The sequence below is a fragment of the Bombus vosnesenskii genome, unplaced genomic scaffold, assembly GCF_011952255.1.
Source record: "Bombus vosnesenskii isolate JDL3184/JDL3185 unplaced genomic scaffold, Bvos_JDL3184-5_v1.1 scf7180000013266, whole genome shotgun sequence".
Lineage (NCBI taxonomy): Eukaryota > Metazoa > Arthropoda > Insecta > Hymenoptera > Apidae > Bombus > Bombus vosnesenskii.
In genome coordinates, this window is record NW_022882926.1 from 3,308,973 (window position 1) to 3,334,117 (window position 25,145).

Sequence of the window (25,145 nt, forward strand, 5' to 3'; positions counted from 1 at the left end):
GAGAGGAAGTCTCGTAGACCTAACTGCGAAAGAGGAGAGAGTTATAGAAGGAAGTAATTTAGCCGGCGAGTAAATATTGGCGCAAACAAAGAGCATCCCGAGGCTGAGGAGCTTGCGAACACGGATGAGTCGCGCTTGCCTGTACGCGCGATACGTATGTATATTACTTCGGAATCGTTGCTAAGAGAGTGTGGAAATCCTGCTGGCGTTCCATCTCTCGTCGTGGGAATTTTGAAGGAAACGTAGATAAGGCAGAGGCAAACGTTGACTTATACCACTGGACAAAAATATCGAATCATTGCGTGTCTTATATGACGTAACAAATGAGAAAGAAGGTATTTCAGAATTCTTTTACCATAGAGCGAGCTTCTCTTATCTTTTAGTGAAAAACTTGACGAAGTAAAGAATATTACTATTCTTAGCGGATTAACAACAGAACTGTCAGAAGATTCCATACGACAGATTCTCCATTTAGTCAAAATAAAATTTAACTTTGTCCTGAATATTTAACTTCACATAATACTAGAGTCATCAGAGCGGTGAAAATAATTTTGAATGGAATTTTACTGCAATTTTCATCGAAATGTTATTTATTCACAGCAATATATTTCAACGGATTTGAGTGATTTATTGCTTTGATAAAGGTACAATTTTATACTTTAATCATTGACGTTTTTATTCCCTACATTTTACGTTTCGTTTCTCTAAAAAATAAACTATATTTACATTATTTTACATTTACATGCAACTAAAGATTACACTTACGTGTACCAAGAACTAAAACCAATCTAACAATAAATAACTAAAATCGCTTCAACTATACTAACTTCTAATTTCACGCTTGATACATAGCTACACGTGGAACTCTGCTCAAGAAACCAAATCAACAGATTAATATTTCCACAACGCACTCAACACACTAAGGAATCAAGCGGTGCCTGGAACCGCGTAAAAGAGGAAAATCTCTCGAAGCGTTTTCTCTGGTGTTCCCTCCGGTTGATTCGTAACGAGATAAGCGGGTCGAGGCTTGTTACGGTCGCCTGAAAAAAAAGGATCCATTTGTAGTTGAAAGTTAACGGAGAGAGGAGGTGGGTGCGGGATCACGGTTGGGAGGAACGTTCCATCATCCGTTTCCCCGGGCTGTGATAAAAACGTGGCCGTGAAAAGGGGCAGCGGGCGAAAACAAAAGCGGCGGCCGCGTAAAAATGTTGAGTGCTAAGAACGAAGTGCGAAACCATAACGGCAGAATGAGATCTCGGGTAGGCGGCGCGCGACAGCCAAGGCTGCTGAAACAATGTCACACAGCCCCTCGGTGTCTGGCCTGCCGAAAGCTAACGTAGAGAGGATCGTGCGAGACAGCCGGAAAGGACGAGCTGGAAGATGAGAGGAGCCAGAAGTAGACGACAACGGCGCCGACGATGACGAGAAAGCTGGACAAAGGAAGAAGAAAAGAGGAAAAGAAGGAGACGGCGGGGAGGAAGCTGGTTAAGCCGGTGGCTGGATATTGCGCAGTGACGCAAACAAAAACCACCCAACCCCCAAATCCCTCTTCCTGCCGGGTGCGTTCTCTTTCAGAACGAAGAAAGGTCGTGGAGGTAGCCAGTCAGCCCTTGGATCCGCGTCGACCGAGGATGAACGCCGCGCTATCTTCTCCGCAAAACATATAAACTTGGGCAGCAGAAGGCAAGAAACTTAATTCACTGGAAAATACACAACAGATAAAGGTCTTTTCAGACGTGGTTCGCGGCTAGCACGAGGATAGAGAAAGGATAGCCGGTTGGTACTGCCGACAAAACGACTCGGTCGCACGCTACTCCCCATCTTTTTCGCTTCTTCCCTCTATTTCTCTTCCACCTCTATTCTCCAGTGTTCTCTGTACCGCCTCTTTTATCCTTCTTCTCGATGGTGTCGTCTAAATAAGGCCGGCCAAGCAAAAGGCGCGGTGTCCGACACTACGTCCACTGAACTACTCGCCTCCTTAATGCCCTACGAATAATCGTAAATATTTTCTATGTCAAGCAGCGGTTTTACTCTTCTTTTGCTCTGGCGTCGCTCTCGAAGCGAATCGCGCTGGCGCAAGCACGATTTCTCTCTATTCTCTCGCTCCAGTGTTGTATAACAGGACGCGAGGACTGGTTGAAAAATTTATTGCAATTACCGCGGGCGCGCGACGCGATGCCCGCTATTACTGTATCGTGCTATGCTCGTCGATGCCTATAATCCGTTTCTATGGCCGTAGCCCGTGGCATACGTCGAGCCAGCGACTATTCACCCGCCATTTGCCCTAACATTCCAGCGAATTGATCGCGCCGCCTGCTACCGACCAATTGCTCGATTTGCCGGACCTGGCCGGCAACTTTATGTCCAGGATCGGCGTCGTCTGATCGACCGCCGCCTTTTCTTCGAGCTGCAGCCTCCGTCGAGACATTTACTCGCCCCGTTTAAACGATCGTTCCACGATCACGCTTCGTTCTGAACGCGGAAGGAAACGCGACAGAAACAGCCGGCGAGAATCTCGCGGTCCGAATCCCAGCGCGGTGTTTTACGAGGCCGCGACGAATGTAATGCGAATTCGCGTCTCGAGCACCGCTTTTGCTCCTCTATTCCCTCGTAAACAATAGGAAGCAACGTAAAATGGCGCACTACGATGAGCGCTTAACTCGAACGATTAACCACTCGAGACGAAGCCACTGAATCCAAGAGAGGATGGGAACGTTGTTGCGGCAAGACGCGAGCGTTATGAGTTTTTAAGGCGAACAATCTCGCTCGTTTCACGGATATTCCAGAGAATCTCATTCTGGGTTGGATTCTAATTACAAACTGGAAAGCCTGGCGATTCCTCGAGGCTGGAGGCGGAGCTGGATCGCGATCGACGCGAGCCTAAGCGAGTCTCTGCGTTTTGGTAACAGGCGGCGTGCAACGAGACAGCAGGGTCCCCGCGGTTATTTCTTGGAAATTAGGGACACGCCACCAGCAAGATTTGTCGGGCTGTATGCAAAATTCGTAGCCAAAAATCTCTCATCCGGTAACGTCTGCAACTGCTCGAGCAAGTTTTAGGGGTTGCGACGTTAATTTTACAGGGAAATTGCGAATGCCGTTAGAACGAGGACAAATTAGGAGTTCCAAAGAAAAGAAATTAGGAGGTATTTAGGGAGCCAGTTCTTCGTATAGAGATAAAAGTTTACGTAACGTTTCAATGTATAAAGTGATACGTTTTTTTATCGTTGTGGAGATAGAGAAGGAAGAAAAAGATAAAGAAAAAGCAAACAAAACAGCGCGGGTTGTAAATTTTCAGGCAGGTGATTCGGAGAATTCGCAATTCACCGCGAAAGTTCGGCGTACAAAAGGCGCAGCGGAGCGTTTGCGACGTTGGGAACCGAGAGAGGTTAAACTTACGTGAAATTAATCCAGAGCAAAAGTGTGCGAGCGAGAGGGAATCAGACACGGAACTCTCAGGCGGCTTGTTATCCCGCGGATGAATATTGTTGCTCATGTGAATACACTAAATAAATTACGACGTTTCAGGAACAGCCGTGGAACATAATTTAATCACATTCCGCGGAAGTGAATATGGAGGTAACCCCCAAATAATTTAATTAAACGCTAAACACGCAGATGTAACGCGGCGAAACGCAGAAAGCGCCGCACACGCGTCATTGTGCTCTCGCGAACGAACGACCGATTGTATCCACGTCGTCTCTTCGACCAAATATATTCTCGAATTTCGCTGAACAATTAACCCCCGAGACACCTTTGTCCTTTCATTAATGTTTTGTGCACCGCAATTTACGCAGATATTCCAACCTTTTGCAACAAATATTCGGTACTTGGTTTCTTTGGCAAGCATTAGGTAGCTTTTCATTCTTCATTCGTCAAGATTTAAAGTATTTTTGTGTCTTTTAAACACGTTAAACAGCCGTAGATGTGTGAAAAATACCGTAGAATACTGTTTCGAGAAGGATTCAAGTATTTAAAGATCAGAGGGGAAGAGCGTGATAAGTTCATTTTTGTTGATCTTGTGACTTCCATGCAGCCTGGTAGCCGTACGGGAGTACTTTAATACAACACGGTTGAGAAGACAAACAACCTGTCAAGTCCAAAGATGTAAGCTTTTAAGACTAGATGACAAGTCTACGAAGTTTTCTAACAAATCAAGGAGACGTTACTACAATGTTCAGTAAAGCGATAAAACATACTTAAAAGCCAATGAAAACTTATCTTTAACAATAGCTATAAGATTTCCTAAGAACACGTTTAAAATAAACTGATATCCAAGAAGCTTACAAAGCACATATTTAAAGACACGTAAGAAAGAAACAAACCGTTAAAGTACATAATCCTGTATTATTACAGGATTTCATGAAAGCGTTTTGAACTTTAAAATAGCTCTCCTATAAAGAATGAAAAATGTCTTGTCGTTTTTCGCGTGGTCTTCGTTCGTAAAAGGGATAAAGCATGGCGAACGGTAGAATAATTACCGCATGTTGTTATCGGCGATGAAAAGAACCGTCTGCATCCACCATTTTTCAACAGCTGTCCAACAGATCGATATAAATTAACGAGAATTGACGATACTCGAGGCGAGCCAGTCGTTCGCCAATAAGAGAAACGCGTATGATCGTGAAACACACATACCGATCGCTTCAATTTCACCGACCCTTCCGTCGAACTTCAAAAGCTTTCGCATTTTACGTCACGCACCGCGCCGCATCGCATTACGTCTTCCTTTCTGCCGCGTTCACAACGAGATCAAACGAAACGTTGGAATTCGATCGAGCTACCAACGACGAGGGTTACGCTTTCCGGCATTTATTTGCAAAATGGGTCGACCTCGGGTTTGGAGTGGCTCCGAGAATTACTGCAGTGTCGCGAATAACGTATCCGCGATACTTTATATCCCTCTTTTGGATATCGACACGGAGGATGAGGCAAAAGTCGTTACAGGAGAAGAACTGCCTCTGTGAAAGCAATACGGCTACAGAAAAGCAGTTACGGGAAAAGGTAATCGATTATGATGTTGAACGAAACACGCTATTATGTTACGAAATGGAATTATATTTGACATTTATATAGGGTGCAAAAAGATACGCGGTATAATAGAAGCCAGAAGTTGAGAATTTAATGTAAAAGATGATCGGGTATAAAACGCACCGAAACAGGATTACATTTAAGGACAAGTTATAGATGCAATGTACAGGGTGTAAAAAAAGCACGCAGTACAACTATTAGAAGTTACAAGTCGAAAATTTAACTCTGTCATCTTTTGTAATACATCCAATCAAGGTTTGTTATGTGTTATGTGTCTGCAACAAATTTGTAAATTTCAGTATCTCAGAGTACGAATAATCGTTATCAGCATGAAAACGACATTTTGTCTTGCACAAAAATTACTAATTAGTACCAATTTTAAGCTTTCTTTTCTCCTTCATTGCATCGTAACATTATCGGATAACGATATCTCCATCAATTGCTAGAACGAACATTGGTCGAAATTCCCTGTCGATGAAATAATAATTCAGCTGTACATGTAAACAACGCTGTAACGAAGTGCGTCGGTTCGATTGGCGATTTGCGAAATGAATTAATCGCTGTTTACAACAGCACGCGGAACGATAACGGCCGTTTCCAATCGCGCGCTTCGGAACATCCACTCGTTGTTATTTTATCTATCGTTTAATCAAGACGCAAACACGGCTAGAAAACGCTGCGGAATCTCGAGCGGAAATATAATGCGAGAATAAAAACAGGAGTAGATAGCCGATAAGGGGGAAGCATGGTTCGTGCAAAAATTATTCCACCTGATAACCCTGAATTAAAACAAGAATACAAAGTTTGATAGTAATGTTTGCCGGGGATTTTTAGTAAATGCCTGAAGCTGGCTTGATATGCAAATGTGGACAAAAATTCGCGGTAGAGCGACGCGACGAAAATGGCGGGACAGTTTTCCGACCGAACGGTGTGAACGCCGCATTATCGTTCCTCGCGACGCAGATACGCGCTTTTCCGCGCGTACACTCGCGTTTATTCGCACAAAGGACGTAGAGCAGCGATATACGTATACACGCGCATTCAACGTTGGCTTCCCAACGAGATCAAAGTCGAGACAGAATTTTGCTCCGGGGGTCTTTAACTCGAAGTTACGCGAGGATCGAGGAGGCCGCATTGTATAATACATACATGGGAATTTCGGGATAAATAGAGAAAATGGATGGGAAAGGATCCGCAGGCATTTCACCAGTGATATTAAAAATATTTTTAATAATACGACAATGCTACATGATTCTCGTGTTCGTTGGAATATCTACGGTGACTCGCGACAGTATTTGAACACAGGTAGCACAGACAATTTTCATGCATATATTACGTAACTTCATTAGCATTATAATAAAGCACGACTGTCGTAATTATATTAACAAAATTTGAAACCAATTTAAAAATCTATAGAGAAGCTACAGGATAGTTAATTATCCTTTGTAAATCGTATTTTAACATTACACGCTGCATTACTTTCGATTCATTAGCGTAAGAGGATAAACTTCAATTTGTAAATAATTAAAAATCGAACCTTTCAACATAGGCATCATGGAGTTTGAAATTCGTAACAATATTATTTTCAACATTCTACTATTTTGAAATTTGCAACAACGTTGAAGATTATCATGGGGCTTCTCTGATGGTACCGTACGGAACGTTGGAATGCTATGAGTACGTTACGCATCCCTCGTAAGCATTCTATAGAGATTTCTAAATTCTCAACAATGTTGAAAAGCGTTCCGTACTCTCTCTCTCTCTCTCTCTCTTTTTAAGAGACCTATGATGCCTTGGTGTCTCGTTAAAATTCTCCAGAGCGTTTCTAAGTTTCGTAAGACAATTTAAAAGTGTCAACATTGTCGCAGAGTACATAATGGTCTTCCTGATGGTCCCGTGAAACTTTAGAACCTCGTGGAAATGCTTTATACTATTCCCAAGTTTCCTAATACAATTTCGATCTTTTCAGTAACGTTGCAAAACAACGTGCCGTAACCCTTTGTATCGCCCTTCTAAATCTTCCACGGCCATAAACCAAATAAATTACAACGTAAAGTGTGAAATTTGAAGTAGAAACGTTATCCGGTCGAACGAAAGAGAACGAACGATATTCTCTCTGTCTGACTTTAGCCGAGTCCTACGCTCGGCCCGCCGGCGTCACAGCTGGCTTGCGCATAATTTGATTCCCGGATTATTTGTATTTAACAAAAGCCCATTTCCTGACGATATTCCACGGTTAAACGTTGCATCCGAGCTAATTTACATCGGTACGGTTGCAAAGCATTGCGCCAGCCAACTGCAAATGGCACAAAGGCCGGAAGGATCTCCGGTGAAAATAATAGTAACAAAGACTGAGAGGCTGAGTGTTAATGCAATTCATGCTCGAAAGTTCGTGCGTTTGAAATTCAATTTATCGGCCGTGTCGCGCGATAATCGAATGAAAATTAAGGGCGAGCGACAAACGGATTGCGAATAAACGTATTTCCTAATGAAAATAATAATACTCGTAACGAAGGAAAAGAGTTTGAGCGCGGGCTAACAGTGTGACAAGAGGAACAAAGGTAGAGAAGGTATGAGTGGTAGGAGAGAACGAAAGAGAATGGAATTATTAGCGTAATTTATGGGTCACAACGGTGCGCGAAATTGAACGTGCCACGGGACCTTGTGCTAGTTATAATTAGCGAGCCAGAAATAGGAGAGGCCATCAATGTTCTTACGGCCATTTACCGCTAATGCAACGTTACCTATGTATATAAGATGCTGTCAGCAAGTTCGCTCACGTTGTGAACGCTCATGCTCGAGAAAGTAAACTTTTCTCCAATGAAAAGCCGTTACCTCTAATGGTCACGCCGCTGGAGCAAGCTTTATCATCGACAGCGCGTTGTCACCGACGATCTTCAAAGGCGGCTCGTCGTATCGACGATGATACTAGGGGCTGTGCGGCAAGTTATATACCCGCCCGTCAGACGCGATCTATTAACTAACTTTCTGATACAATCAGGTTTTATGGAAAACATCTTAAAAACACCTTAGAAACATCTTGGAAAAGAAGCTTCCTACCGCTCGCTCCATATAATTTCTTCGTTTATTCTTTCCGTTTGTTACACATCTGCGTTAACTGAATCTTTTAAGTCTACCATTCTTCGTACCTTATTCGGGCTAACGCAATATAGACAATTTCGTTAATTTGCATTTTTTTAAAATTCCACGTACACGAAATAACAGATTTTAAAGTTTTATTGTAAAATATATATATTTTTAATATAAACCGCAAATTTTTTTGCCGTATTTCGTTATTTTAGTGAACAGCGAAAAAAATTTAACTGGACGGTAAAAGTATAAACAGCGTAATGTACGCTAGGATCAAAATATCAGTACATCAGTGTGTAATGACCAGGCATTTCATGCATATAAAAGCTGAAATATGACAGAAATATCATACTTGTATTATACTTATCTATTACATAGGCGTTATAGAATAACGCAAACCATTAATTTGCTTTCGCTATGGAATAAACGAAAAGTCGTGGGAATTGAAGAATTGACCTAACGCAATATTATTAAAATTATATAATACAAGTTAATTAAAACGATATAATACAAGTAAAATGCTATACAGTCGGCGTTAATTTTGTAAAAAGCATTCATGCGGTCATAGTAATCGCAGAAGAAAATAGAATGAAAGCCTGCATTTTAACAAATTTGATAACGCTCGAAGAAATTCCTTGACGTACCCTTTTTACGTAGAAACAAACGAATACGCCATATACAGTTTCGTTGGTGGTTCATTAATGCCATATCAATTATCGGCAGACTAACTACCTTGAAAAGTGCCAATCGAAAGAATGTGAATGATACAACAGATATGTTACCATTTACCCAGGGCTATCCGCCATATTGAAATCAAAACTCTACCGAGAGATTTCCGAATTCGACGTTTTATGGATATTTCGCTCGTTAATTCGATCTCTTTTTGTTCTTTTGTCAGCCATCCAGGAATAATAGCGATCGAAGCGAAAGGTATTTATTCAACGAGCCTCGACACAATGGCAGGGGCTGTATTACGCGTTAAGCGACCCCCATCCAGGGGTTAAGAAAGCGCGACGACCCTTTTTTCCCTCGCCTCTCCCAATTGAGATCACAGTTGATCTATTTTAATGGCGCACTTCTCGCCCGAGACACTCTTGAATCGCCTGGAAAGAGATGCTAAAAGACGGTAAAATTGAGAAGGGCTGAGAAAGGCCGGAAACACGTGGAGAAAGAGAAAGGGTAGGCACCATCCACGCTTATTTCTTTGCGCGGCATCCCCCTGAACGCAGGTCAGGGTTCTTCAGCCCGAGGACCCCTGGCGATGAATCTTGGTACACCAAGTTGTTACGTGGGGGACACCGTCGTGTAAATTCAAAGGAGCTTTCTTAGGGTTGGCGACTGTTGCGGAGATAATTAAGGGTGCAAGGAAGCTCCAATTATCTCCATAAAATTGATTGAAAGATTTTTCGTGTTTAAGAAAATTATAGGATAATAAATTATAATTATAGGATGAATATGGAAAATTATAGGATGTATAAAGATTACAAAGTCATGAAATAGGTTTTTTGCTTTCTTCGAACGTAAGAAAGCATCGTACATGGAAACAAAGTCAGTGTAAGAATTCTAAAATCGTCAAATAAAATGATCGTACGTTTGTATTTTTACAATCGTCGATGAAGGCTGCTATTATGTTAAGGCGCAGAATGCTTACGTATTTCTCCCAATTGCTCTTATATCGAGGGATTATCAACTACGCGCCTTCTTCGACAGCAAAAATCATCAGACCGTAGAAACGAAAACACAAGAAATTCGAGATCAACATGAAAGAAAATTAATTTCAACTTCCCGATCTCGTTTCTAGACTGGGAAACTCGAAACCATCTTAAAAACTCCCTAACACCGAGCGTCGAGTTACCTCGAATAAGGAACCGAATTCATTTACCTAGTTGCGTACACAATGTCGGGATTATAAATAATTCACGCATCTAAATTTCCATCGTAGCACCACACAATGAACAAAAAAAAAAGACGATAAAGTATCTAACTGGAAAGTGTACAAAGGAACCTCAAACGCTGCGTCGAAAGTTCGCCAGGTCCCCGTGAATTCTTAAAATTTCACTGCTCCTCGGGGTGCTCTCGAAGGGACGGCACTGCACCGGCAAGAAGAAAGGGGTGGAAGCGATGGAGCGTGACGGTGGTGGTGGTGGTGGTGCGTGTACACGTCGCCAGTGTGCGACGCCCGGGGCAGGCCATTAGACGGCGACAATGCGCACCCTTTTCCCGACTTTTATACGTATTTCCGCCATTACTGCGCATTCTATGTCGCAATAAATTCTTTCTCCGTCGCATTAAAATTCTTGAAGGGCATTCTGAATACTTGGCGCGGTGCAACGATATTGATGTCCCTCGCTGGGAACAAAACGGCTGCGCAACCTCCCCCTATTTCTCTTCTTCTATCGTTCGTATCGGCGTAACACCGTTTCGAATCCGCTATTTGCCCCTCCTCGTCCTCGTTTCTTCCTTCTTCTCTGTCCTACACGATAAGTACTCGAGTGAGCAGTGTTTCGGAAAAGAGTACGCTCGGTACTGTGTACAATCACGAATAGAAAATGGAGGAAGGGGTGCCATTAGCAGGTACAGTGTTAACTTTCGCTCGTGCCAACTGTTACACATCGTGCTCTCTGTCTCTATCTTTTCTCTCCTTTTGCTCTGTGTCAGGTGTTCCCAGGCGACGACACAGCCTTCTGACGGCGAGAGCACACGTCGATTGTGGGCTAAACTGCACGCTGAATTTCTAACGCGGCCACTACTCGCAGAAATGCGTTCGAAAAGGGTGTTCTTTGTGCGAAAGGGACGCGCCGCGGCCCCTGCTTTTGTACGCGATGAGAACGTGACGAATTTCGAGTAAAAGCTTCTACATTCGTTCCCCATTGCCGTTCCACGCTCGTTCCTGCCTTGTGTACCTTTTACGTGTTTGCTCGCGTAAGAGCTTGTAATCTGTACTGTTCATGTAAATGGAATTGGGTCTTTGATGATTATACGTATAATTTCTGACGTTATGATACTCATGTGCAAATCGTAATGGCCCGGCCTTTTTCAATTTGCGACAGTACTTTGCATTTTGATACTTTGTTAAATTACACCGCCGCTTTTGTATAATACCACTCACCAGTATCCAGATGCTTCCTCTCGATTCGCAAAATTAATCGTTAAGACTAAGTACAGTACTTACTGCCTGTTTATGCAATCAACAAATTGTAAATTCAAATTTGTTGTTAGAACATATGACGATAATATGTTTTACTATTTGCTACATATATTACTACCATCTACCATATACGATTTAAATACTTTTGCTTCAGGAATGATTTATGATTCTGAAATGAAAAGATCTGAAGTAACAAAAGAACCTACACAAAGGTTTGGCAATTACAGACACTAGTTTTATTGTTACCTGTTATATTTTACAAATTAAACTAATATGTATAAAGAATAAAATTAATACAATTCCATTCATTTATAATCCTCTAACTAAAATACATCTGATAAAAATAAAGTAAATATCCAGATACTATTGAACAGTTGTGTATAATCCAATATATTTATTTCTCTCTTATTCGATAACGTGCAAAAAGAAAGAAAATAGGCTGATGGTCTATGGCTTGGAAGGGATCGTCGAGTCTATAGTTTGATATTTCGTTACTTTCAACGGGACACGAGACGAAAGATGCTCCAATTAAACCGAAGTTTACCGAGAGTAACCCAGCTTCCTATAAACGGAAATATATCGGCACCCTCCGTGGAAGTTGCACGTGACTCATTCTGTTTGCTCGGTTATTTAAACCGTCTTTGCTTAAACCCCACCCACGCCGCGACTCGAAAACTGTTAACGTTTCCTGAATACAAAGCAGAGTTTCTCTTGTGATAGAAGATAGAGCAACAACGAGTGGAAATAGCAATGTAGAGTAGCTAATCTTCCTCGGAAGGGAAACGTTCTACCGCAAAATTTCATTCGCGATCGCTTAGCTTTGGAAACAACGTCTTCAGACTACGAATAATTCTAATTGTTTCAACAGCAGCTGCGGTGAAAGTACAATCTAACCGTACAAAAATTAATCCATTAGAGTTTGAAATTTTCTTCTTATTCTTGATAGCAAATTCGTCTGGAAATAATCGAAATTCCAACACCGTTCGGCTGATTAGAAAACGAGCAGACGATTTAGGAGATTCGTTTAGAATCGAGATGCTATTTATGTCGCGACGCCTCGATCTTAGACTAGAAAAGAAGGCAACGAGCTTTGCATACTGATGGGGACGCGTTTCGTTTCATTTCGAAGAAAATTGCTCGCAGAGTTCGCCAGAACTCTCACGTGACGTCGTTCCGCCGTGTAAATCGTCGAATCGACGGTCGTCGAACGAGCAGAGAATTTCGAGGAATCAACTCGCAACGAGTCAACATCCTCGAAACATAAAAAAAACTGACCGATTAAACTTTCCACCCTCTAACAGGAAATTGTTTCGCCGCGATTTTAACCATGCTAACGAACATTGAATTACTTAATTTCTCGAAAGCGTTTTTGTTCGAAAATTTCTTTGCGATAATAACAAGCTATTATAATTAATACTCGAATTTGACGAATATTCTTGAAACACAGCATTATTCGCGAAACTCGAGTATCGCGTAGCTCGTCAGACTGACAAAACCATCGGTAGATCGAACACTTTTACCATTTATTCTGTGAAAGCTCTCAACCGCTCTCCACTCGTGCCATTATCACTCGTCGTCATAATTTTTCGAGCACAATCGTCAACAAATTACATCGAAAAATAATGTCCACCCATTCACGTACTATGGTATTTCATTTTTCTCTAACCATCCATGGTTAACGCCTTCTTTCTCAATTTATTCGAACAATCTGCCGCCTCCACTGAAATTCCAGCGAAATCTTGTCGTCTCTTAAATGACGCGACGAGGCTCGCGGTTCGTTTCGTCCTACAATTTACTCGGCCATTTAATTCTCGGCCAGTTTACACGAGAACCGGTGTCCTTTTATGCGACGCCATTGACCGCGAAAACGGCGATAAAAGCGTTCTCTAGCCGGAGCTCTCGCAGCGTCTGGCAGGATAAATAAATATTGAAGGAGCAGACCAGCAGCAGCAGTCGGGGGATCAAAGGATCAAAGGAAAAGAAAGTCGTGGAAGAACCGAGACGTCGGTGGCTGCGAAGTCCGTGCTCGATTAAGTGGAGCTCTCTTCGTTACTGTCAGCCGTAATTAACAATGTACATCCGGAACGCTTAGAAGATAAATGGTAAAAGATTATCCCTAATTATGCCGCCGCCCCTATCCTTTCTTACCCACGTCGAACTTTCATGCAAATTCGAGTTTAATTAAATATCGATTGACGCGACCGAACTCGTTTCTTCTAATAACATCGGAAGACAAAGTTTCGAAGCTGAACGGCTAATGAGATTCGAGAGACTCGTTCGTTCGTTCGTTCGTTTTTTTATATGCTTTTCCTTCTACCACGATTTCAGTGGTTTGCTTTGAAAATACACGGAATATAAGAAGAAGAAAAAGAAAATGAAGAAAGATCGTCCGTGAGACTAATTGATTAGGGCCAAGGTTCAGGGATGGTCTTCATTGGGTAACGAATAATTGGACGCGATGAAACGCCAAAAAACTGTGAATGCTTCGCCTCTTTTTCGAATCTATACGTATATCCCCGTGTATGGAAGGGTATTCTACTCTCGAACCAAGGGGAATGCTTTCATCTCATAATTACAGCTTCCTTTGTGAGCCCTTGACCCGGAATGTAAATAAGCCAGGTCGAGCCGCCTCCAGGCTACCATTTCATTTTCGAAATAATCACGCGTATTCGCCATTGTATTTTATATCTGACGCTTGCCAATTTTCGTCAGTCGTGCCTCTTCGAACGAGGCTATTACGAAGATCACTTTATATTCTAGATTTTAAGACTATATTCATCGTACCTGAAATTAATCGTTTAGTTAAGTTGCTTGTAGGAAGGTAGCGTAATATTGTTAGAATGTTCGCGCAATTTCATATTTTCGTGGGCATAGTTAAAAGAATAGCAAGCGAAGATTCGTTTTATCTATTCAATATTATAACCAATGCGTTACTTTGTATATTTTAATATAATTTGGCGTATTACGTCGTGCATTCTGTATTTAATATTTTCCATAAACGCACAGACAGCTATTGCAATTGATTTTGTGCTTTTCCGAAGTTGAATTAAAGCTTCAACTCGTCTACGGAAATTTAGAAATTTATTTAGCCAATTGAAACAACATTTTTTCGGCATATTATTTCGTTCTGTTCGGAGAACAAATGCGATGATTACTCGAATCGAAAGTAAAGCTCAACTATCGCGTTCGTTCGACTTGGTCCGAGGTTGAAATTTAACATGACCATTAAGCAGCCTATTACAAATTCCAACGTGGACGGCGTTTTAATTTTCATGAAAAATGTAATTGCTGTCCGGCACTGGTTCTCCAGGATCAGCTGAATTTACAGCCGACCAAGTTGCCGGAAAATTGGCCCCGCCATATGCTGTTATTCGCACGCAGCGAAAATATCTGTTGCGGCTTTCCAATAAAAGCGCGATCGCGCGCGAGCACCGTGCAGAAAACGAGAACGGGGATGGGAAAAAGAAACGAGCGGGGAAAAAAGGAGAAAAAAGAGACAGGAGGAGGGGGTGAAACGCACGCGAACCATTACGTTGAAACGGGTGAAAACACGGTATTCGTTTAATTGTTGCGAACGAAACAGCATGCGTCGTGAATTATTGTTCGTAAACAACGAGCACAAATTACGTTTCGTGCACTTTATTTCGCGCGCCGTTACCTGGAATCGTTCTGCTTTAAGATGATTTAATAAAAATGTTAAAGAGAAAAGAAAGAGAAATCACGACGATGGATCGTACGATGCTGTTCCACTAATACAAAATCGACGCTGAAACGGTTGAAATTGTTACTACACTATAGAGATCCATTCGTAGTTTTTTAATCTTACATATATAACTTATACAGGGTGATTGGTAACTGGTGGTACAAGCGGAAAGGGGTTAATTCTACGCGAAAAAAGAAGTCGAAAATATAGAATAAAAATTTTTCGTTTGAAGCTTTGTTTTTGAGAAAATCGACTTTGAATTTTCGCTCGGAACGCGTGCGGTACGTTATGACGGAGCTCACTGTTGATCGTTGTCTCGATGGAAAAATTGAAAGAAATAAATTTTTATTCTATATTTTCGACTTCCTTTTTCGCGTAGAATCACCCCCTTTTCGCTTGTACCACCAGTTACCAACCACCCTGTATAATACAGTACTTAGTTGTTGGGCAAACGTATCATATAACGTGGAAGATAGTTTGGAAAAAATTACGCGCGCTGCGAAATATTATTATAAAAATTCTATGATGACTGAGACAAACTACAAGATAGACGTTCATGATAGTCGGCCAAGGGATGGTTAATTGGACAGCTTCGAGCAGCCAGACACTCGAGGAACCGAAGTCATAAGAATTAATTAGGGTCTCCGTAAAAAATGCAGGTAGTTGTTCATCATTCCGCGATCCGTGACGATGACGCTTAACTTGATTGTATCTTTGCGCTCTAATTAATTTTTTACTAACATACATAAACATATGTGTATCATAAGGAGATCCTGAATTCCAAATTCTAACTTATAATTACACGTCTGCACGAATTATTGCAAACGTTAGATCGTTCGATTTGCCTGAAATGAATAAACAGATCGGAATAATACACAGATCTCAGGAACGTCTAAAATATCGAATATTTGAACGGGCGAATAAAAGTGTCTAAAAGACTCTCGTAAAGCATAACTCAGTTTTGATTCAGTCTCCACAGAAACGGATAGAGTATCGCGAACGATGCTGGATGTCACTGCATCAATCAGTTCCGGACGCTTTAATTTAGAAGCTCGCTACATCACGAGAGCTACTACATATTCAGCCACGGTGTATCGAAGACTGCTTCTCTATAATTATCTACTAGACAGAAAAAAGAAAAAAGAGTGGCAGGATAAAAGTCGAAGCAGAGTTTGAACACGATATCGCGCGTACAATTTTCCACGAGGAGAACCGAAAGAGACAGAGACGAGGATACATTTTCAAATCAGTGGGGGCTAAAAGCGCTCCCCTATTTTCGCTCCTCGACGAAACGCCTTCGATAACAGACCGGGGGAAAAGCGACGGCCAGAAACGAGCCACAGACTCTCCTTCCCCCTTTGCCCCAGTCCTTTTTTTTCCACCCCCAACGCCGGTTTTCCACCCTTCACGAGCCACGCGTAATACCTGTTTCCAATCACGGAATTCAATACGGACCCGATATGCCCGCACATCCGCGCATCTCATATGCAATACCGGATTAATTTACATTCCCGGGGCTCGTTGATCGACGAAAAAATAAACGACCAACGAAATGAAAAAGCAATCTTCACGCGACAATGCGGCGGGAGTTGTGTGTCAGCTTCCTGATTGCTCGTTGACTTGGAAAATCAACTGTACAAATTGCCATCGTTCCGCGGGTAATATATGGTTTCCGTGGTGACGAGCATCGCCGACACGTGAAGAAATCGTTTGCGATATACACTGCTGGCAATAAGTATCAGGATGATAGCTTATATTTATGTTTAATATAAATAACTGTATAGCTAATATAAGTTGAAATGAAATTTACAGATTTAGTATAAATTGAATGTGAATCGAATTTCCACTGCTTTTATTTCTTTATTATTTTATCGCACATATTATGTTATTCGCTTCACACAATAGTTATAAAAAGTATTTGCGCATCATAGTAAATATTTATTACAGCATTTACTAATTAATTAGAGGTATATTAAATTTCGGATCATTTAATGGTACTTTGGTATAGTTAAAAAATGTAATGCCACGAAAATGAAATGTATGGAGCCTCGTGTAGATTACGTAAAAATAAGAAAATAAATTTCGGGAATTTAATCGATAATTCTTCGAACGATATAAAAATATACCGTGACACAATGTACAGGATATAGTCTCGATAATTTATGTTGATTAGATTTTAGTTTGCAGAGGAGCTAATTGCGGGAAAAACAAACTGGAAGCTATCAATATGTACATAAATCATGTACGTTATAACTACGTCATTTACATCTCGACACGATATCTTTGATCTTGTTAATCAACAGTATACTCACGCAAACATCCGGACGAACTTCTCGAACCGGTAGATCCGCTTAAATTTTAATCGAACCACGCAGGTTCCGCTTCCAATTTCAACTACTCGATCTTGGGAAACAAGTATAACTAGCTTTACGAAGCCGTAACTATTTCTAAGTTACTGCCGGCATCCAAACGAGCTATGCGATGTCATTACGATGATGCTATAGAATTTGGCAGGTCTATATTCTTAATGATACGTGCAACGTGATTTCCCTGTTAGAAATATAACTATGGTGCATTAATAAATGATATCTTGAAACTTGGAAAGCAGCTAAAGCTACTTAGAAGCGGTATTTAGGGTAAAAAATTATCAAATGATCATAGACCAAGGAAAATTAAAATTCACGTGTACGTATTTATTTAATTCCAAGCTAGAGGCCATGAAATAGACTCGATTTATTGGGTTTGGCAACTAAGCGATTGCGGCTTTAAGTAACTAAGCTTAACGACAAAATCCGCAATCACTTAGTTGCCAACCAAATACAAATTCAAAGTTAAGATTTTTCATTTATATTTATTTATGCTTCCTTGATTAATCTAGACAAGATTTAGATGGAGATCTCTACTGGGATCTAATCAAAGTACTCTTTAATTATGATCTACGTATACGAAATAAACGCGGCAGGTTCCCGGTTCCCAGCGTCGAAGCAGAAAAGTCGATCTACAGTCCATGGTCCAGCTGCCAGAGGACAAAAGCGAATTACCATGGATACAATTCATTAGTATATTAATAGAGAAAACCGGTAGGCGAGACTGAGGGAAATCGGTCGCGATCGCATCGCATCCCCTCGTTAACTCGATTGAAAAGATCCCTTCCCTCCACTTCCACCTTTTCCCATCGCTGGTAATCAGCGACCGGTCGTTTTTAATCGGCGCACGTTTGCCAATTAAACATTAAAATGCGTCGCAATTTCTGGCGCGTCCTGTTTATTATTTCGTTCGCGTTACTTTATATTTAACTCGATCCCGTGGCTGATTGTTTTTAGCGGCGACGCGCCGATTAACTCGCGTCAACGAGTTCGTCGGCTGGTTACTGGTTTTGCCATCGTTATTTGAAGAAAGCGAACCATAAGCCAAGCGTACAGTGATTGGCAAAAGTTCGCAACCAAACTTTATCGTGTTGCTCGGACGTAGCTTTTAAAAATAAAAGTGTTTCGTATGTCGACGTGAAAAGTATTGCGACATGCAGTCCTGATTAAACTGTTTGTAAGAAGAATTTTATTGCGAGTATAATTTGAGTCGAAAATGATTTTGAGATTGATATTTTTGAATGAATGAAACGCTGTTACAACAGATATAGTTAATAGAAGATAAATTTTCACTGATATATTAAAGTTACAATTTTATATAATAGAATATCAGAACATTCTCGCAACTACTCGATATCAAAGAGCATAATATACCGCCTAAAAACGGCAACCGGCGGAAGATCGTTCGATGGAAGATTGGAATCTGATATAGGAAGAGCTCACGGTCTTCGAGTACCTGTCTACGATCCGCTATTATTCCCTTACATCTGCAGCGTAACAATGGTTGCTGAATCCTATCAAGATTCAGCAAGTGGTTCGCTGCCCAATTAGAACTTGAAGTACCCCGCCTATAAATAATTAAACGGCACAATACCATAGCGAAAAGAGAGCCAAACCAGCCGAGCCAAATCCAGTTTCACGATAAACCTCGTGCACGTCTGGTAATGCTCGGGCGTGCTTCACATTCTCTTTAAAATATCGGCCGCAATTAGCGATAACGGGTCCCCGATAAATAATACCGGTGACTTGGAGTACGCTGGCATCGCGCAAAATTGCCTTTCGATCGATGAATTTCATTATGTCGCATAATTTCCATGCCACGCTCCAAAGAGGTGGAAAGGGGAAGCTTATCTTGCTGCGCTGATGCAGTCGCGAAGCACCCAGGACAACGACGACGACGACGACGATGACGACGATGACAACGACGAGAGAGATTGTAAAGTGTGTAATTGCCGGGACAATTATCGAGGCGATCCACAGCGAAACGAACGATCTCTCGTGTACCATCTTGCGATTATGAAACCAGAACGAGAGACACCGAACGAAGTTTCGCGGAACTCGTCCGTCGATTCCCAAAGTCATTATACATTTGCAGTAGACGATGCTGCCTGGGAAATTGTATTCCGCTCCTTTGTTCTAATAGGAAATATTCCGGAAGCTGTACGTATTCTTGGCGCAGCAATCCCTTCTTTTCGTCCTCCGCTTTGTCCGCCCTCGTCCCTATCCATTACCGTTTTTCCCGGAAACACGAAACTGGGTCTCGGCTACGTAGCATAAACTACATTTTCGTACCTTATTTACATGATCATGGAGCACCTCGTCTCTCGGCTGCATTTTGTATTCTTCGCGGGGCAGCTCACTACCGGTGATTAAGAGAAATTCTGGGATAAATCGAGGCGGTTTCTCTTTCGCGCTCACAACGATCGATTGCTACAGAGGATGGAGATAAGGTTCTTAGAGGAAGAATCGAATAAAATAATTTTTTAAAATAGAAATACTGAGGACAAGTGTCTTTTTTTCGTAGAGAACTGGAAGAAATGGTATATTTTTAAAGGATTCGGGATGAGAGTACTCGGGAATTTTATTCAAAGATACTTATCAAAAAATCGAGAAAAGACCACAAATATTCGTCGAGTATGGTTAATAACAAAAATTAAAAGATTCTTAAGAAACAATAGATGGTTTTTTCATATAAGAGAATTTCCAATCTTCTTGGAAAGATATATTTTATCTTCTACAAAATTCATTGCAGAACATGAAGAAGGAAATCCTTGGAGGGAGATTATGCGAATCGAATAAAACAATCTTCTGAAATAAAGAGAAGATCGAAGACGGGTATTTCTTTAGAGAGAAATGAACTGTAGTTTTCAAAGGATTCGAGATTAAAATATTCTGCAGTTCTATGTAAGAATGTCTACCGGATTTCATAAAATCTTTGTCAAATATGGTTAATGGTAAAATTAGAAAGTTTTTAAATAACGATCGATCGCAATCAATAAGAATCCTCTTTAATGTAAGGAAATTCATTTCCTTTCTATCAAGTTCGCTCTCCGCGAAGTATCTGGCGCAAAACTAAAATCACTGGGATCTGTAACAAGCGATAGTTTCTGAAATCTACTTTATCATTACGATAAAACTCGGTCGCCATCGTTGGTAGAAGAAAATCAATCAGGTTCGAGTAGAACTTCTGTCCCCTTGTCTTTCTTGATAACGCGGAAACACAAGTTTTCTACGTAGAACAGCGAAACTTGTTAAGATATCGACAAAGATTGTATCATAAGCGTGGAAATTACATTTGAAACTAATTGCCGTCGACTTCTTTAAAACTTGTTCATGCCAAATCCGAAGAACGTCCGAAACTCTTCGTTGAACCCCAAAACAGAAATAGAACTCTCAAAGCAGACTTGCGGTTAAGACGAAATTAGCCGCTGTTCACGGTGAAGCAAGCCAAACTAGGGCAGAAAATTTGTCAGCCAGGCAAAATCGAGAAATTAACGCCTTGCAACCCTGTAAATTACAAGAATTCTGCGCCCCAAACGAAACAATGAACCCTTGCAAATTAGAATTCCACCAACGTGCAGAAGCAACACTCGAGGATGTAAATTATAAGAACTGCTAATTACGATGGTCATTGTGAGAGGACCGTTACAACGACACTTCAAAATTATTAGAAGCCCTGGGTGGCACAAAAAATATTCTGCAACAATTTCAACGCACCGCGGATTCTTATACGAATTTATATTTTTTTGGACGCAACTGAAAAGGTAAAACTTAAATAAAAATTCGTTTCACTTATTCAAGATTGTTGAGGTTATTCGATGTGTAAACGGAGAAAACTCGTGGATAAATTGTAAGGCAAAAAATATATTTAAATAGCAGTGTAATTATAAGTAAGAATACAATTTGAGCTGGTCCAGATCCGCACGCTAACTGTGTTACCCAATAACTGAAAACCCCGAAGCCAACGTCGCCTGTCTACTGTTTATGGTCTGTCTTCGTCGCAGTCTTTTGTCTACACACTATCGATGGCTTCAGTGCTTGAGAAAACTAAAAAGACCAGATGTAGAGTTTTCTTAGAAGTGGTAACCACTTCAACAAAGATTAAGACCAGTAATCTACTTATTCTGTATATATTCGTATATCGTACGCATTCTGTGCATTTTTACGTTATCACGTAAATTTCATCTACATAAATGCATAGAAATTCTAATTAGTAAATTATATTATATTATTGACATTTCGTATCCTACTTTGAACATTTCCTATATTTTCTTCTATTGTGCGCCTTCTATCTTCTTCGTGCAGCTTTAAGTTTCATATAGGTGCATAAAAATCCACAATTTCATTGTTATTCGTCGTTATATGTTATTAATATTATCTGCGTCTATAATTTCCATCCTAAACAACGACCCCATAAAGAAACGTGTAAATTTCGTTTCTGAGACGCGCAGCTCGCTCGAGCTTTCTTCTTCTGGTCGAGATCGTCGCGCCAATCGTTACGTCTTCGAATATAATCCGAATAACCGGAAACTCGGTTTTACGCTTGCGTACGCGTCACCGTGTGCCGCTCGTCGACGTCGCTCTTAAACGAACTGCGATTGTCATGGATGTTCTCCGGGCTTGGTACATACGTTCCGCTCGATTCCCGCGTTACATATATGTATATATATATGTGTATACATATATGTGTATTTGTATATATATATGCATACGGCTCTGGGCCGCGTTAACACGCGAACAATCAGGTGTACACGAAATTTACACGGGTGCGCTTAATGTGCCCGAGCGAGAGGAAACCAGCGTGAAAAGCTGTTTGCCAAGCCCCATTGTCGTAGACACGGGAGTACGCGCGCGCGTTAAATATTACGTGTGCACATGCACACGATGGCACAGGTGTAACATGCACCAATCAGGAGCTCGCGGATAGACGCTGTTTCCGGGCAGCTGCTCCCACGAGCGCGTCGTATCCGCTCGTGGAAAGAATTCGCCAAGATTGGTGCCTCCTTTCGCTGCAGATTGGAAGGTAGGAGAAGGTAGGGTGATGAAGGAGGGATCGAGAGTTGGAATCGAGAAAATGTTGGACTTTAAGTAGGCTAGAGTGGTCGTTGAGAATGATTTTGGAGTTGAAGGAAGTTTTGCGCTTTGATGAAGTTTGGGATACGTTGGAAGAAAGTGGGAAACTCAAGGAAACGATAGGTTTGAAGGTAGGTTTGTGCAGGCGAAGGTGATTGTTCGGAATAATTGTATAGCTCGAAGTTTCCGAGTTTTGACAGAGCTTATATGGTATAGAGCAAGAAAAAGCGAATGAGTGTTGAATCGGAATGGACGAATTGATGGTTTTCGTGATGAATGGCCAAGGGTGGATGTTGTGGGTAATCTTCAAGTCGTAAAACTACGAGATTTGATGAAAGTTAATTAGTGGAAGGAAAAGGAAAATGTGACCTAGAGTCCAGAGGAAATAATAAGTTTAAGGGTGAGTTTGAGTGGACAGGAATAGGAGTTGAGGTTGGCATTGGAGTTGTAACATTATAAGGTTTGATGAAGTTTGTGCAGTATTGCGAACCTCTAAACTTTCTGTTGCTCTATAAACTTTTATTTTAGTAAAACTAATTAAGAATGATTAAAATCATAGAATTTTCTGTTTCGTCGGAGGTCGGAAAGAAACAAACTACTTTGTTAATTAGAACTCTGATTGAAAGAAATTATTAGAAATACAAAGTTTGACCACTTTAAAGGCACAAGGGCTACATGAAATATATTTTTCACAATTGTTGCAGATGGAACGAAAGAATTCCCTGATGAACGGTGGAATGAAATCGTAATTGGATGAAACTCCTTTTGTAGCGGCCACTTCCACCCTCCACTCCCCTCTATCTGGCCATCATCGCCCCGTCTCTGTCTGCCTCTTTGGATTCTGGCAAGTAAATTGCATTAATTAAAGCATATGCGAAACACGCCGGTGTCCTAATGAACTGAATCCGGGTAATTAATCGTAACGATACATTGTTATTCGTGACAGACACAGAAGCCGCTGTGTAATTCTTACGCGTCCGCGATCGAAATCGGATTGCAACGGGGCGCAACGGCCGCGCCAGATTTAATTAACGACATTAACGAGAGAAAGCGTTGACGTAAGCGTTCTTTCAGGACTGTGGCCAGAAATCGCAGGATTTAAAGCTTAATGCAATCCATGATGAAACTTTAAAAGCCATTTTCCAGATGGTATTTAATACACTAGAGAATTTCTGAAGCTATTATACCTGTATATTTATCGATTTTCTCTTTTTATAAAAATGGAAGAGAACGAGAGAGTTTTAGTTCTAGCTATGGATAAAACATTCGATTAAAACATTAAAACGTAATATATCTAATATTGTAGTATGTCTAAAGTATGGATTATCTTGATCTTTCGAATGTTAATAGAATTAAAAATTGCGAAAGAAATTGTAATTTTAAATTAGACACGACAATAGCCAGAGATGCGACAAGATACGGCAAGTCAGGAAAAATCCGAAACCCAAGCACGTGCGACAAAAAAGTTCCACAATTGCATCTACGATACTTTTAAAATACTCTTCGCAATCTTGTAATTCCCGTCAAAACTAAAAGCAAGAAATTCCAATTCTAAGCACGAATAAAACATCTACAAATCCAACAAAATCCGTGAAATCCCTCGGCTGCTTTTAAAGTACTAAACAATCTCCGCGACACGACTGTAACAAATTATCGAGATTTTCCAATTGTCCATAAAATTGCAAATAAAACGAATCGGAATAGAACGAGGCAAGAAAAGAGGAAATTCCAATCTCAAATATCCACGAAGAAAATATCCAAGAATTCATCGAAATCCACAAAGTCTCTCGAAAAGGCGCGATACGTCCCGAATAGAGGTGTTTTAATTTGGAAACGTTTCTTCGCCGGGTCCGTCGAGCACGCCATTATGATAGTCCAATTACGAGATATTGCCTCTCGGAGTTGAAGTGTTTGAGGAGTGCTGGTCGCGGCGGCGGCGGTTCAATAGGCACTCGAGGAGAGCTTGAAGACCCTTTCACCGTTCGAGTCCTGTCCGATCGTAAGTTATGAAACGCTGAATTTCCTAATTAATTCACCCTTCCGACTCTGACGAGACGAGGCGAAACGTTCGGCTTGCTCTGTAGCGTGGCGAATTTCTTTGTAATGTTATTTTAACGAGGAATTGACCAGGCGAATTCTTAACGAGAAGCAATCGCGTATGGAAGAGAGATACTTATTGGATTTCGTTTAACTCGCCGATTGAGTTGGCTACGAAGCACACGACGAGTTGTAAACCGTTTTAGGAATAGATACACGCAAGGAAAGGTATCAAACGAATCCTTTATAGCAAAGAATGGAGAAATTGGCTCGGTTCTTTGTCGGTAATGTGAATGACGCGTCAAATTTGGTTTCTTTATGGAATATTCTTTACTTTTATAGAAGAAGCGCGATCTGTACGTTTCGTTTTATCAACTAGGTATCACGTATCACGTTTTTTTTTGTTTGTTCAAAATACACGTATATTTTTTTTAAACTCAAATATAACGTTCAGAATAATTAAAAAATACTTCGAAGGATTCTATCGTATCAAATAAACAAAAAACTCCTATATTGTGTTATGAATTCCTACGGGTCAGTCATCGAAAGACATATTGAGCTACAAAAAGGATGGGTACAAAAATCGAAATAATATAATAAACGATTCTTCAATCGTTTTGAATAATGTGATAGCCTTAAAGACGAATCTTCAAAAATATATCCTATATATATTTACTACTAACGATAAGATTTACGATAC

The 25,145-nt window shown here is 40.9% G+C and overlaps 1 protein-coding gene across 1 annotated transcript in view; it reads left to right on the forward strand.

The window, feature by feature from the left end:
- The window catches only part of LOC117230142, a 145,532-nt gene extending 122,023 nt beyond the window's left edge, over positions 1-23,509 (forward strand). The window contains exon 4 of the mRNA XM_033487265.1: positions 23,113-23,509. The gene's annotated coding sequence lies outside the window, so the exon portion shown is untranslated. The remainder of the gene's footprint in view (positions 1-23,112) is intronic.
- Positions 23,510-25,145: the final 1,636 nt, after the last annotated feature.